Source organism: Macaca mulatta, chromosome 3, assembly GCF_049350105.2.
Source record: "Macaca mulatta isolate MMU2019108-1 chromosome 3, T2T-MMU8v2.0, whole genome shotgun sequence".
NCBI lineage: Eukaryota > Metazoa > Chordata > Mammalia > Primates > Cercopithecidae > Macaca > Macaca mulatta.
This window is the reverse complement of record NC_133408.1, coordinates 104,690,408-104,704,529: the sequence shown is the minus strand read 5'-3', so window position 1 is coordinate 104,704,529 and position 14,122 is coordinate 104,690,408.

The window sequence follows — 14,122 nt, the reverse complement described above, 5'->3', positions numbered from 1 at the left end:
GATTTTTTTCTTAAAAGTATATTTTGTCTGACACTAAAATAATTATCTCGGAATACCAATATACTATCTCAAAATACAAGTGTAATTTCTTTTGGTTAATATTTGCTTGTTTTTTTCCCCTTTCTTTTCCTTTGAAGTTTTTTCCCCTGTATGTTTTAGATGTGTCAATAGCCTATGTTCAGATGTTTTAATTTCTCCAATCTGAGATTCTTTTTCTTTTAACTGGTGAGCTTAATCTATTTACCTTTGTTGTGATTACTGATATGTTTTCATTTACTTGCTTATTTTGTGCTCTTTATTCTTTTTTTTTTTTTTTTTTTTTTTTGAGATGGTGTTTTGCTCTTTTGCCCAGGCTGGAGTGAAGTGGCCTGATCTCAGCTCACTGCAGCCTCCGCCCCCCAGGTTCAAGTGATTCTCCTGCCTCGGCCTCCCAAGTAGCTGGGATTATAGACGTATAGATGCCTGCCACCATGCCTGGCTAATTTTTGTATTTTTAGTAGAGACGGGGTGTTGCCATGTTGGCCAGGCTGCTCTTGAACTCCTGACCTCAGGTGATCCACCTGCCTTGGCCTCCTAAAGTGCTAGGATTACAGGCATGAGCCACTGAGCCCGGCCTATCCTTGTTTGATGTAGGAAAACAAACAGCTTTTTCTGCTACTACACACATACAACACAGAACAATTCTGTGACCAAAATATGGGAGGGTGTTTTCTCCTCACACCAAGCAGTTCTTCAGCAGACACCAGCTGAGTGTCTGTAATTCAGTTCAGTTCTGACACAGTCTACCAGGAGATAGTGTCAGGTCCCACAGGTTAAAGGCTTCATCTCATACAGTGCCATTTCAGGTGAAATGGTCACCAATCAGTGACCAACTGACTATAAACTGGGGGTTCCCATGACCCTCTTTTTGGGTTTAATTTGCTAGGGTTGCTCCCAGAACAGAGGGTAACACTTCACTTACATTTACCCATTTACTAAAAGGATATTTTAAAATATACAAATGAACAGCCAGATGGAAGAGATATGCAGGGCAATGGTATGTGGGAAGGGGTAGAGAGCTTCCATACCCTCTCTAGGCGCACCATACTCCAGGAACCTCCACTTGTTCAGCAATTTTCAAGCTCCCCAAACCCTGTCCTTTTAGGCTTTTGTGAGGGCCTCATTAAGTAGGCATGATTAATTATGTCATTCATCATTGGTAATCAACTCAACCCTCATCCCCTCTCGTCTCCCTGGAGGTGGGGAAGGTGAGGCTGAAAGTCCCAACCCTCTAATCAAATAGTTGGCTTGCCTGGCAACCAAACCCCCCATCCATTAACCTTACCATAGAAAAAGACACTACTTCAGAGATTCCAAGGGTTTTTGGAGCTGTGTGTCAAGAAACAGGATGGGGTGAAAACCAAATCTATATTTCTTATTATAAATCACAATATCACAATCCTTGTTTATGCTTTCATTTTTCCCTTTCTTGCTTTCTATTAGATTAATTCTATTTTCTGTATTTCTTGGTAAGATACAATGAATTTCTGAGTTTCTCTTCAAAGATTTACCCTGCTAAATTCCTTGTCCTTTGTTTTCAAACTCAACTTTATTGTTCCTTCTTGCCCCTAGTTACTATAAGCAGCCTACCCCTTTCCCATCAGCTCTAGTCAATAACTCACATCTGTTCCCTTGGTTACCTGCACCCATTGTTGCCCCAAAACTGTACATCTCACATGCTCCACCACTGTACCTCACATCCCCCTTCTCTTCCATATTTAGAAAAATATTTGCAAGTAGCCAGTCGGGTCAGCTCAGATTGTGCAGTCTGGCCCCAACCCATGGGAGAGTGACCCAGAAGTAGGGACTATGTGTCAGGAATAAAACCTGCTGCTCTCCTTTGTTTGGTGTGCTCTTGTGATCTTGATTGATGTGAGTGGCACCCTTCTGCAGAAGTAAATTTCCTTGCTGAGACAACTTTTGCCTGAGTGCTGGTTTCACTTTGCAGCACCCAGCATTTATTCCTAGAGCATTTTTATATCCAGCAATTCTGGGGGCTCATCAGGATCCCCATTCACCTTTGGGAAGGGGTCTTCAGTCACCCTACCCAGGGGAGATGCATTCCACTGCCCTGTTGCGGTAGCCTCAGGGATGGGAAATTGAGACCCACCCATTGTGATGAATAAACCTGGACTCTCAGCAACGCGGGGAGGAGAGGCTTGCAATACCACGGTGAGCAGGTAAACTCTGTGCACAGATTAAGGTAGGAAACATTGCAGGGGCGACAAAGTACTTCCTTGGTGGTCGGGCTGGGTGTCGGGGCATTCTGGAGGTTGAAAGTGTGTGAATGGTAACAAACACTACTGTGCGGAGTTGAGTCCAATCTGCTTTTCCATGATCACCTCATATAGCTTAGGGAGGCCCTCCGGGAGTCCCATCAGGGGTTTATACTGACCCGCATGGCGGATCTTAATGCTAAGAGGGACCTGAAATAGTCCCTTGAAGGAAGTGGCCAGAGCGGACGAAATGAAAGGATGCAAGGAACCTCCAGCAGATGGGGCTAAAGGATAGGCAAGAAGGCCGGGCGCGGTGGCTCACGCCTGTAATCCAGAACTTTGGGAGGCCGAGGCGGGCGGATCAGGAAGTCAGGAGATCGAGACCATCCTGGCTAACACGGTGAAACCCCGTCTCTACTAAAAATACAAAAAATTAGCCGGGCGTGGTGGCGGACGCCTGTAGTCCCAGCTACTCGGGTGGTTGAGGCAGGAGAATGGCGTGAACCCGGGAGGCGGAGCTTGCAGCGAGCCGAGATGGTGCCACTGCACTCCAGCCTGGGCGACTGAGTGAGACTCCGTCTCAAAAAAAAAAAAAAAAAAAAAAGGATAGGCAAGACATCTCTAATATGTTAGCATTGAGCCTTAGTAAAGCTTCCAGTGAAGGATAGGCAAGAGATTCCCTAATATGAGGGGTTGAGCCACAAGGAACCCCCCAAATAGGCAAGAAGTCCCTAATATGAGGGGTTGAGCCACAGCAAGCCCCTGCTAGGCAAGTAATTCCTAATATGAGGGATTGCACCTAGCCAAGACCCAATATGGGAAAGCAAAAAGGATAGGAACAGTGAAAAAGATATACCACCTGATAGTTCCCTAGATCCCATGAGAAAAGATAAGAATAGTAACAAAAATATACCACCTGATAGCCCCTAAGTCTCATGCTAAAATGTTGGGAAGATAATGAAAGACCATAAGGAAAGGCAACAAATGATAAAATGTTGCTGTTCTATTTGGACTCAAGACCTATCCTCAATCCCTCAATTTTCTGGCCAAAGTTTGGGTCGACTGAGGGGATACTATGTCAACTTTTAATTCAACATGTAAATAATAAAAGCCCAGTTTCTCAAGAAGAACTGGACTATGCTCTTTGCTGGAAGCAAAGACCTGTCCTCCCTTTTCCCTTATGCACCTGCCCCTACTGTAAAGACAGTGAAGGAAGGGATTCCGGGGATCTGGCAAAGAGAACAGCACACCGGATCCCCTAGATCATCCTCCACCTAATACCCCTAGTCCCCCACCTAATACCCCCCAACCTTTCCCATCAGGCCCAGCTTAAGTCCCCCTCTCTGAAAGGACTCCAAGCTCCTAATTCACCAGGTGGCTTTTGCCAGGCTAGCAACATCAAGGATCCGCTGCAACATGTTGTCGGCCTCCTCCAGCCCATAGTGCTCCCTCGCGGCAGGCAAAGCTCATGCTCCTGCCCCCGGGGCTGGTCCAGGGTCCCGGCACCATATTGACTGCGGCTCTGTGGGACACGCGGGCCAGGCCGCAGCCTATGCCCCAAGCCGACTACATTAGGGAACATCTGCCTTACGTTTGCCAGGGCCAAGTAACACGGGGCTTCAGCTGCGGCTCCAAGTAGCTAGGCATCCCTGCAGTTAAGTTTCCTAAGTAAGTAGTAGATAATCTTTCAGCTGATACATCCACTAGCACTTATTGTGGTCAGGCCAATGTTAAAGTGAAAATATCCACCAGAAAAGAACTTTAATTCTTTAAGGTCACTTATATTAAAATGTACCACCAGAAAAGTATTACATGTGTATAAGGCTATTCTGTCAAAAAAGATGGTTTAACATTAACTACTGATAATTCACCTAACCTAGCAAGTTTCTTAACAAGAGATCCAAATCTAAAAAGAAAGCACACATATTTAGATTTAACTGGTTATAAACATCTGGCCAAACTTAGGAGAAACCCTCTTCAGAAATGACTAAGGGAAAAAAAATGCAACAGGTGTTCAGTAATTAATAAAGAAGTTCCTGGAAAAATAAAGTCAAAGTGTTTAATAAAAGTCTATTCAAATTTATAAGCTGTATGCACTTAGTCAAGCTCTAAAGTACCTGCAGGACCAGGAAAGAACCATCTATACTAATTCTAAATACACCTTTACAGTGGCTCATACATTTAGAAAATTTCAGACTAAATTAATAGTAAAAGTCAAAACCTTGTTCATGAGGAGTTAATCACCCAAGTGTCTATGATCCATGTCTCCAAGCATCAGAAAAGCTTGTCTTTTAAAATAACCTAGCAAAGGCCGGGCGTGGTGGCTCAAGCCTGTAATCCCAGCACTTTGGGAGGCTGAGACGGGCAGATCATGAGGTCAGGAGATCGAGACCATCCTGGCTAACACGGTGAAACCCCGTCTCTACTAAAAAAAATACAAAAAACTAGCCGGGTGAGGTGGCTGGCGCCTGTAGTCCCAGCTACTCGGGAGGCTGAGGCAGGAGAATGGCCTGAACCCGGGAGGCGGAGCTTGCAGTGAGCTGAGATCCGACCACTGCACTCCAGCCTGGGCGACAGAGCGAGACTACGTCTCAAAAAAAAAAATAAAAAAAAAAATAACCTAGCAAATCAGATAAGCCAAATAGGCTGCCATTTCTCCTGTAGGCACTAAAGGGAACTCAAAAAAATGTTACCCATTAAAGACCCCAAGCTACGTATAGCACAGACAAAGTTTATACGTGTATAGGAATTTATACCCTTAGTCAAACAAGTCTAGAGACTTGGTTGCCATAAATCAAATGTCTTCTATCTTCCTATTACCCTAGTAAAAATCCAAACTACTTTTCAAAACAATCCAGTGCCAACATTCCTACATACTTGGTTTATCTTCCACTTTCTCTTTCCTCAAAACTCAAAATTTTCCGGTACAGGCGCCGCCCCTAGAGTTCCCAGTACATCAACACCAGCCTAAGGAGCTGGCCTAGTGCTTCTAACCACTAAAACTGCAGTCCAAACAGCAAGAAAAGATGGATCCATCACATCCAAGTCAAGAAGGCATCACCATCCCCAAAGTCATGGGCCATTATCCAAGGGAATAATGTCCCCCTTCTCTTCCATATTTAGAAAAATGTTTGCAAGTAGCCAATTGGATCAGCTCAGATTGTGCGGTCCGGCCCCCGCCCATGGGGGAGTGACCCAGAAGTAGGGACTATGCATCAGGAAAAAGGCAAAACCTCCTCTAAGGTTAAGAAAAGTTTAACTCTCTTTTATCTCTTCTATTACCCTTTCTTCTTTCCTCATTCTATTGCTAATCTTGTTTTCAATGTAACTAAGTCAGACTCACCCCAAATCATTACCTTTGATGCTTGCCTTGCCTTGTGGCAAAGTATGTCCCTACTTTAGAAAAATACCTCTGCCCTTCAGAGATGCCACTGACCCCATGCCTTCTCGTGGCATGGGTACCAACGCACCCCAAGTTGGGAAATATATTCTCAATGGGCAGATGTCATCCTGACTACCAGTGAACATGGCGGGACCTCCCCAGAGGGCTGTATGGACCTAAAATCTTGCCTCTGCCTTACCAAATGAACCACACCCCCTAATTGTCAACTTTACCATTGTAACCCAGTAATTATCTCTATTAATGCCCCTACCTTCACAAACCCTGCACCCCCTTTAGAACACTTTTATGGCTTAGGAGCAGAGGCGAATGGATATGACCCTACCCTATAGGCTTCTTTAAAATACGCTTTGTTAACTCACTTCTCCTTCTCCTTCTAAACCTTCTACCCTGCCCAACAACAATGCCAAGGTCAATATTGTAGAAGTGAAGGATCTAAGACAAACTCTAGCAATTGAAACAGGGTATCAAGAACAAAAGCAATTGTTATGCTTGTGCACATGGCAGACCAGAGGCCCAGGTTGTCCTCTTTCCAAAACTAGGATGGTCCTTCAGTTGACCAGGTATGGACCGTATGGTAGCTCTTTTCCAGAATTCCACAGTTGGGGCAACAAGTCGTGTCAAGCTCTCTTTCTGTTATATCCTGAACTTCAACACCCTGCAGGTCAGCCCCCAAGAGCCATCCAGCTTCCGTCTCCCAACGTCAATTTCACCTTGTGTCTCACACCACAGGGGGGAGAACTTGGCGTTCCTTGGAAGCTCAACAGGATGCAGTGAGCTCAAGCCCTTCCAATAGCTTACCCATCAGTCTGCCCTTAGTCATCCTTGAGTAGATGTATAGTGGTATTGCAGTGGACCCTTACTGGACACTCTGCCAAGTAACTGAGCAGCACTTGTGCTCTTGTCCAATTGACTATCCCTTTCACCCTGGCATTTCATCAACCAGAGAAAGAAAAACCACAACACCAAACAATAAGAGAAGCCCCTTATGGGTCTTTTGACTCTCAAGTTTACATAGGTGCCACTGGAGTCCAACGGGGAGTGCCTAACAGGTTCAAAGCCCATGACCAAATAGCTGCAGGATTTGACTCCATATTTCCACAGGTAACTATTAATAAAAATGTAGCTTGGATAAATTACATCTATTATAATCGGCAGCAGTTTATTAATTACACCAGGGATGCTATCAAAGGAATAGCCAACCAATTAGGGCCTACTAGCCAAATGGCTTGGGAAAACAGAATAGCTCTAGACATGTTATTAGCCAAAAAGATGTGTTTTTTGTTACGATTAAAACCTAATGTTGTACCTTCATCCCAAACAACACTGCCCTCAAGGGGAGCGTAACAAAGGCCTTACAAGGACTTACCACTTTATCCAATAAATTAGCTAAAAATTTGGGAGTCAATGACCCTATTGCAGGATGGCTAAGAAAGTAGTTTGGTAAATGGAAAAAAATCATAGCTTTAATTCTTATTTCTCTTGCAGTCGTAATAGGTGTACTCATTCTTGTTGGGTGTTGTGTCATATAATGCATCCGTAGGCTAGTACAAAGGATTGTACAAACAGCACTTACTAAAACCTCCCTTAGTTCTTCTCCACCTTATTCAAGTAAACTTTTCCTTTTAGAAGATCAAATCAAATGGCAAAGCCAAGACATGTTAAAAACAAAAGTTTAAAGAGAAAGAATCATAAGAAAATTAAAAGGGAGGAATTGTAAGAGACAATGAATTTCTCTGAGTTTCTCTTCAAAGATTTGGGCTGCTGACTTCCTTGTCCTTTGTTTTCAAACTCACCTTCTTGTTTCTCCTCTCCCCTAGTTACTGTAAGCAGCCTACCCCCTTCCCATCAGCTCTAATCAATAACTCACATCTGTTCACTTGGTTACCGGCATCCACTGTTCCCCTGAAACTGCAGGTCTCACATGCTTCACCACTGTACCTCATGTCCCCCTTCTCTTCCATATTTAGAAAAATATTTTCAAGTAGCCAATCGGATCAGCTCAGATTGTGCGGTCCGGCCCCAGCCCATGGGGGAGTGACCCAGAAGTAGGGACTATGCATCAGGAATAAAAACCTGCTGCTCTCCTTTGTTTGGTGTGCTCTAGCAATATGGATTGACATGAGTGGCACCCTTCTGCAGAAGTAAATTTCCTTGCTGAGACAACTTTTGCCTGAGTGCTAGTTTCACTTTGTAGCACCAAGCATTTATTCCTAGAGCATTTTTATATCCAACATCTCCTTTCCCTTCTATTGTTTTGGAAATGATACATTGTATTTCTAATAATATGCTAGTTTTCTTTAAATATTTTATGCCTACTTGACTTTAAAGTTAATAAAAACTTTGACCTTCTCCTAGAACAATAGAATCTGAGAATGTATTAATGCTATTTCCCTCCTGCCTTTTGCTTAAAAGTTTTGAAGCTGGTTTTACTGAGGTATAAATTTATACATTTTAGGTTAATTTACTTTTTTTAAAGTGTTGACCAATATATACATACATATAACCACTACCATAATCAAGATATATGGAATATTCCCACCATTCCAGAAAGTTATCTTGGTTCCTTTGTATTTTGTCCCTTTCCCCAAGCCCTGATACATTCACTGATCCAGTTTCTTTTTCTGAAGTTTTGCCCTTTCCAGAATGTCCTATAAATGGAATTGTACATTATGTGGTTTTTGAGTCTGTCTTTTTTACTTAGCATAATGTTTTTAAGATTGGAGGATGTTACTGGACGCAGTGGCTCACACCTGTAATCCCAGCACTTTGGGAGGCCAAGGCGGGTAGATCTCCTGAGGTTAGGAGTTTGAGACCAGCCTGACCAACATGGAGAAACCCTATCTCTACTAAAAATACAAAAGTAGCTGGGCGTGGTGGCATATGCCTGTAATCCCAGCTACTTGGGAGGCTGAGACAGGAGAATCAATTGAACCCAGGACGTGGAGGTTGCAATGAACTGAGATTGCACCATTGCACTTCAGCTGGGGCAACAAGAGCAATACTCCATCTAAAAAAAAAAAAAGAAAAAGAAAAAAAAAGTTTATGGGATGTTGTAGCATGAATCAGTAGTTCATTTATTGTATTGCCGAGTAGTATTGAAACTGCCTTTGCAAAACTTAGAATAGTGAGAAATTTATGACAGTGAAGGAGATCTAACCAACCCCATCTTGCCTTTAACCCCCAAATTGTCCTTAGTCTTCCTAGGCATGGGCCAAGTTAATTTTGGGAGAAATTTAGTTTGTAATTTAAATGATAATAGCCATTCCCCAAAACCATGCTGCCTTTCTAAAGCTAATGAAAGATCGCCAGATTAGAAGGATGAGAGGAGTCTGAATTCTGCTAAAGTGTAGACATTAACAGTCACCAGCCATTATTCCAGGGGTCACAAGATTTGCAACTTCCCCAATTCCTCCTGCAGATAACATCATTATTGTAGAACTTAAGACTGGCCTTTTGAGATGTATTTTCAGGCTTTTGCATTTCTGACTATGGATGGCCTCACCCACAACCCCCAACTGGTCCTGGGACCCGACCAGAAGCAGATTCAGTACTTCTCAGAAGAGGACCATTTCCCACACCCCTATGATTGCACCCCCAACCAATCAGCAGCGCGTATTCCCTAGCTACTCCCCTCTCCCCAAACTATCTTTCAAAAACCCTAGCCTCCAGATTTTCAAGGAGGCTGATTTGAGTAACTATAAAGCTCCAGTCTCCCATTTAGCTGGATGTAGGTGCATCAAACTTTTAATCTTTTGCACTTCTCCTGTCTTGATAAATTGGCTGTATCTGGGCAGTGGGCAAAATGAACACTTTGGGTGGTTACAGTATTCCATTGTATAAATGTACCATAATTTGTTTATCCGTTCACCAGTTGATGGACATTTGGGCTATTTTATTATAGTTTCTTGTGATTGTGAGTAAAACTAATATAAACATTTATGTGTAGGCCTTTACTTGTTTATACAGATTTTTATTTCTCTTGAGTAAATACCCAGGAGTGTTGGCATTTTTGGGTCATATGATAAGTGCGTGTTTAACTTTATAAGAAACCATGAAACTGTTTTCCAGAGTGACTGTACAATTTTGTATTCCCAACAGCAATGTATGAAGAGTTCTAGTTCTGCTTCTTCATCAGCATTTGATACGGTCAGTTTAAAAAATTTTAGCAATTCTAATCACTATGACTAAATCGCTGTCATAAAGCATTCTGATCAGTACTCAGTGGAAGAATTCCCTGCCTTGCAAATTCTAGCTGCACTGGCTTTGCTGAATTCTCAACCTTTCCTTTTCAATTTGGAGCGAATGGCCCTGTTTGGGTTCCCTTTCCCTGTGCTGTGGCCTGGAAACTCTCGTGCAGTATGCTGGCGGCAATTATAGGGCTTCCTTCATTTGTTTTCCTTCTCTCAGGGATCACCGTTCTGTGGTTCCTGTTGTTCAACATCTGAAAACTGTTTTATATGTTTTTTTCTGGATTTTTGTTTGTTTAAAGTGGAGGAAGGGTGTATTAACAAAATCACCACAAATCTGGTGGATTAAAATGTCGGTCTAAAGGAAGAAACTGAGGCACAAAATATAATTTCAAAGAGCTGGCTTGAGCCAGAATGAGGACAGTTGCCTGGAAGACAGACCCGAGTAACCTTGGGTATGTTGAACTCCGTTAGACCTTTGTTACAAGTAGGTTTTTAAAGGCAAAAACGGAGAGAAGGAGTGGGCTGCTACAAAGCTATTTGTCAGGAATTCTCATTGCTTTCCAGAAAATAACACTGATTAGTAATTGGCTATACATTGTTGAACTACAGGGTGTGGGTTGTGGTGTCCATGGTGACAGTCTAGAGCAGGGGTCCCCAACTGTCAGGCCATGAACCTGTACCGGTCTGTGGCCTATTAGAAACTGGGAGCACAGCAGGAGGTGAGCAGCGGTGAGCAAGCATTATCACCTGAGCTCTGCCTCCTGGCAGATCAGCAGCAGTATTAGATCCTTATGGGAGTGCAGACACTATTGCACATGTGAGGGATCTAGGTTGCATGCTCCTTATGAGAATCTAACTAATGCCTGATGATCTGAAGTGGAACAGTTTCATCCCCAAACCATTCTGTCCCACCTCCCTGGTCCATGGAAAATTTGTCTTCCACAAAACTGGTCCCTGGTGCCAAAAAGGTTGGGGACCACTGGTCTAGAGTTCACGTGGCAAGCAGCTTCTAGAGATGATTACTTAGCTCAAAGTGGGGAAGGGTGACGTGACGTGACTGCTGTCACATTTCCCATGCCTCTCTGGCCTGGTAATTTAGAAGAGGCTCAATTTCTCACATAAAAAGTTCCCTTTCTTTCTCAAAAACAGTACATTTATTTTCTTAAGAGTTCTGGAAGTCAGAAATCTGAAATCAGTTACACTGGCTGAAATCAAGGTGTTGGCAGGGCTGAGCTCCCCTGGAAGCTCTAGGGGAGAATATTTCCTTGCCTTTTCAGCTTCTAGAGCTTCATTCCTTGCATTCCTTGGCCTAAAGGCTCCTTTTCCCATTTCCAAAGCCAGCAGTGTAGCATCTTGCTTCAGTCATCACATTGCCTCTGTTTCTGTTGTCAAATCTCTCTCTGCCTCCCTCTTATAAGGACATTTGTGACTACATTTAGTGTCCATTAGATAATCTCCTCATTGCAAGATCCCTAGTTTAATCTTCAAAGCCTCTTTTGCCATATAAGGTAACATTCACAGCTTCTAGGGATTTGGGCTTGGATATTTTGGGGGATCATTATTCAGCCTACCACAGAGGGTAAACCCAGTTCCTATTTCTCCCTCACAGCTGGAAGTGGAAGTTCTTTTTTTGAATATGCCTGTTTTTTTTTTGAATGTGCTTTTTTCCCCTCATGCTTTGGATTTTTTCAAAAATAATAATAAATGTTGTAAACCAAAAATAAAATTCTAAGCCTTATGACCACCTGAAAGGACCTCTCCTCTCACAAAGGGCATTCCAAAGCTAACCTGAAAAACTGTTTTGGGCCATGATGGGAAGGCAGGTGGTCAGACATGCCTCATTATATTCTCCCTTTTAGAATTAATGATAGAACAGACTCGTTAAGTCTGATGAGAAATATTTACAATCTATTCTCTCTGAGGCCTGCTACCTGGAGGCTTCACCTGCATGATAAAATCTTGGTCTCCATACCCTTATCTTAACCCAGATATTCCTAAGTCTTTAGACAATAACTTTTTCAACCAATGGCCAATCAGAAAATCTTTGAATCTACCTATCACCTCCAAGCGCCCCCTGCTTCCAGTTGTCCCACATTTCCAGATTGAACCAATGTACATCTTACATGTATTTGATTAATGTCTCAAGTCTCTCTAAAATGTATAAAACCAAGCTCTTCCCCAGCCATCTTGGGCACATGTTCTCAGGATCTCCTGAGGCCTGTGCCTTGGGCCATTGGTCACTCATATTTGGCTCAGAATAAGTCTCTTGAAATATTTTACAGAGTTTGACTATTTTTGTTGACAATGTACTTACTTTGTTGCTGGAGGGCTTAGGTGGGTTTCCAGAAGCTGGTGAGACCCCAGCCGCAGCCAGTTTCCAGGTTCTTGACACTATCTTGAGAAAGAATTCAGGGATCAATTGGAATGAAGCAAAAGGCAAGAAGCTTTTATTGCCAAGTAAAAGTACACACTTAAGAGAGAAGTGTGGGCATGCTTGTGAGAATGAGTTGTGCACAATGGAGTTTGGGTTTCTAATTTTATAGGTTTTTAAAAACTAGGCAATGGAATAATCACTAGTTATTCTGGAAAAGGAGGGGATTTCAGGGACCTCCCCATCCTCATTACCACCCCCTTTTATCCCTTATTTGGGGTTGCCTGGAGAGTGACAGACATGTCACCCTGACCAGGGTTTTGACTGTTTTCTCTCCCTCATTTTGGTTTTTCTGTTATCTGTGGTTTCATTGCCTACTTCCTGTTTTATACCCAGTGCTATTCCTCTCTCTGTTTCACAGTCTCTATCTATAAAATTCTATTATTATAATTGTGATGGGTTCTTCCTGCCCATTGCACAGACAAAACTAATTCACTGAGACCATGATATTGCAATAAAGAAAGAATTTTACACAGGGCCAGCCACATCACACAGGACACAGAGTTATTACTCAAATCAGTTTCCCTGAAAATTTGGAGGCAAAGGTTTTCCAAGGATAGTTTGGCAGTCAAAGGAATGAGTGATGCTGATTGGTTGGGGATACAATCATAGGGGTGTGGAAAACGGTCCTCTTGTACTGAGTCTGCTTCTGGGTGAGGGCCACAGGACCAGTTGAGACAAGAGTCATGGATCTAGGTGGGGCCATCTAGTCATCAGAAATGCAAAAGCCTGAAAGGAGATCTCAGAAGGCCAATCTTAGGTTCTATAATAGTGAATTGGGGAAGTCGCACATCTTGCAACTGCTGGAATAATAGCTGGTAATCATTTAACTATGCTTACATCTTAGCAGAATTCAGGCCCCTCTCATCTTCCTAACTTCTTGGCCTTTAGTTAGTTTTACAGAGGCAGTTTAGTTTTTGGGAAGGGCTATTATCATGTAAAATATAAACTAAATTTCTCCCAAAGTTAGCTTGGCCTGCACCCAAGAATGAACAAGGGCAGTTTAGGAGGTTAGAAGCAAGATGCTGTTGGATAGATCAGATCTCTTTCACTGTCATAATTTTCTCATTGTTGTAATTTTTGCAAAGGTGGTTTCATTGTTTAAAGTTCTTGGTGGTTTAAACCTGCTGTTTGTTGTAACTACGGATATTAATTCGTGAGAGTTTGCTTCTTATTTCTTTGTAATTTTGGATTGTGATCTCATGTTCAATGTGCCTTTTGTTGTGGGAATCCTGCCAGGCCTGGGCTGAAGTTTGTATCCTGATAGTCATTTTGCGTTTGCTTTCTACCAGGTATCCTTGGAGTGTTGCTGTCCCTCTAGGTTTAATTTTTATCTTTTTATTTTGGTGGTTACAAGAGTAGGTAGTTACGATGAATTAAACCTGAAACTCCTGGGAGGACAGGCTTGAAACACCTCCTTGAAACACCTCTTTTGCTTGTCTTCTGTGGCATTACTTTTTCTTGTGTTTCATTTTCTTTTTTATCTTACTGGATGCTTCTACTCAGTCTCTCTTCCTGGTTCCTCCTTTTCCTGCTCTAAACTTGGAAGTATCTGAAGACCTCTGTTCTACTCTATTTGCATTCACTTCCTACTAAATAAACTCATCTTGTTTCATGGTTTTAAATACCAATGATTTTCTGACTTTCTGACTTTCAGTTTATGTCTGCTGCCTGGACTTCTTTCCTGAATTGCAGATCTAGATAACCAGCTCTTTATTTATGATCTCCACCTGGGTGTCTAATAGGTAGTTTAAATTTAACATGTCCAAAAATGAACTCTTGATTACCACCCAACTGTTCCCTTGGCAGTGTCCTGTTTCAGTAAAAGGCAACTGCATTATTT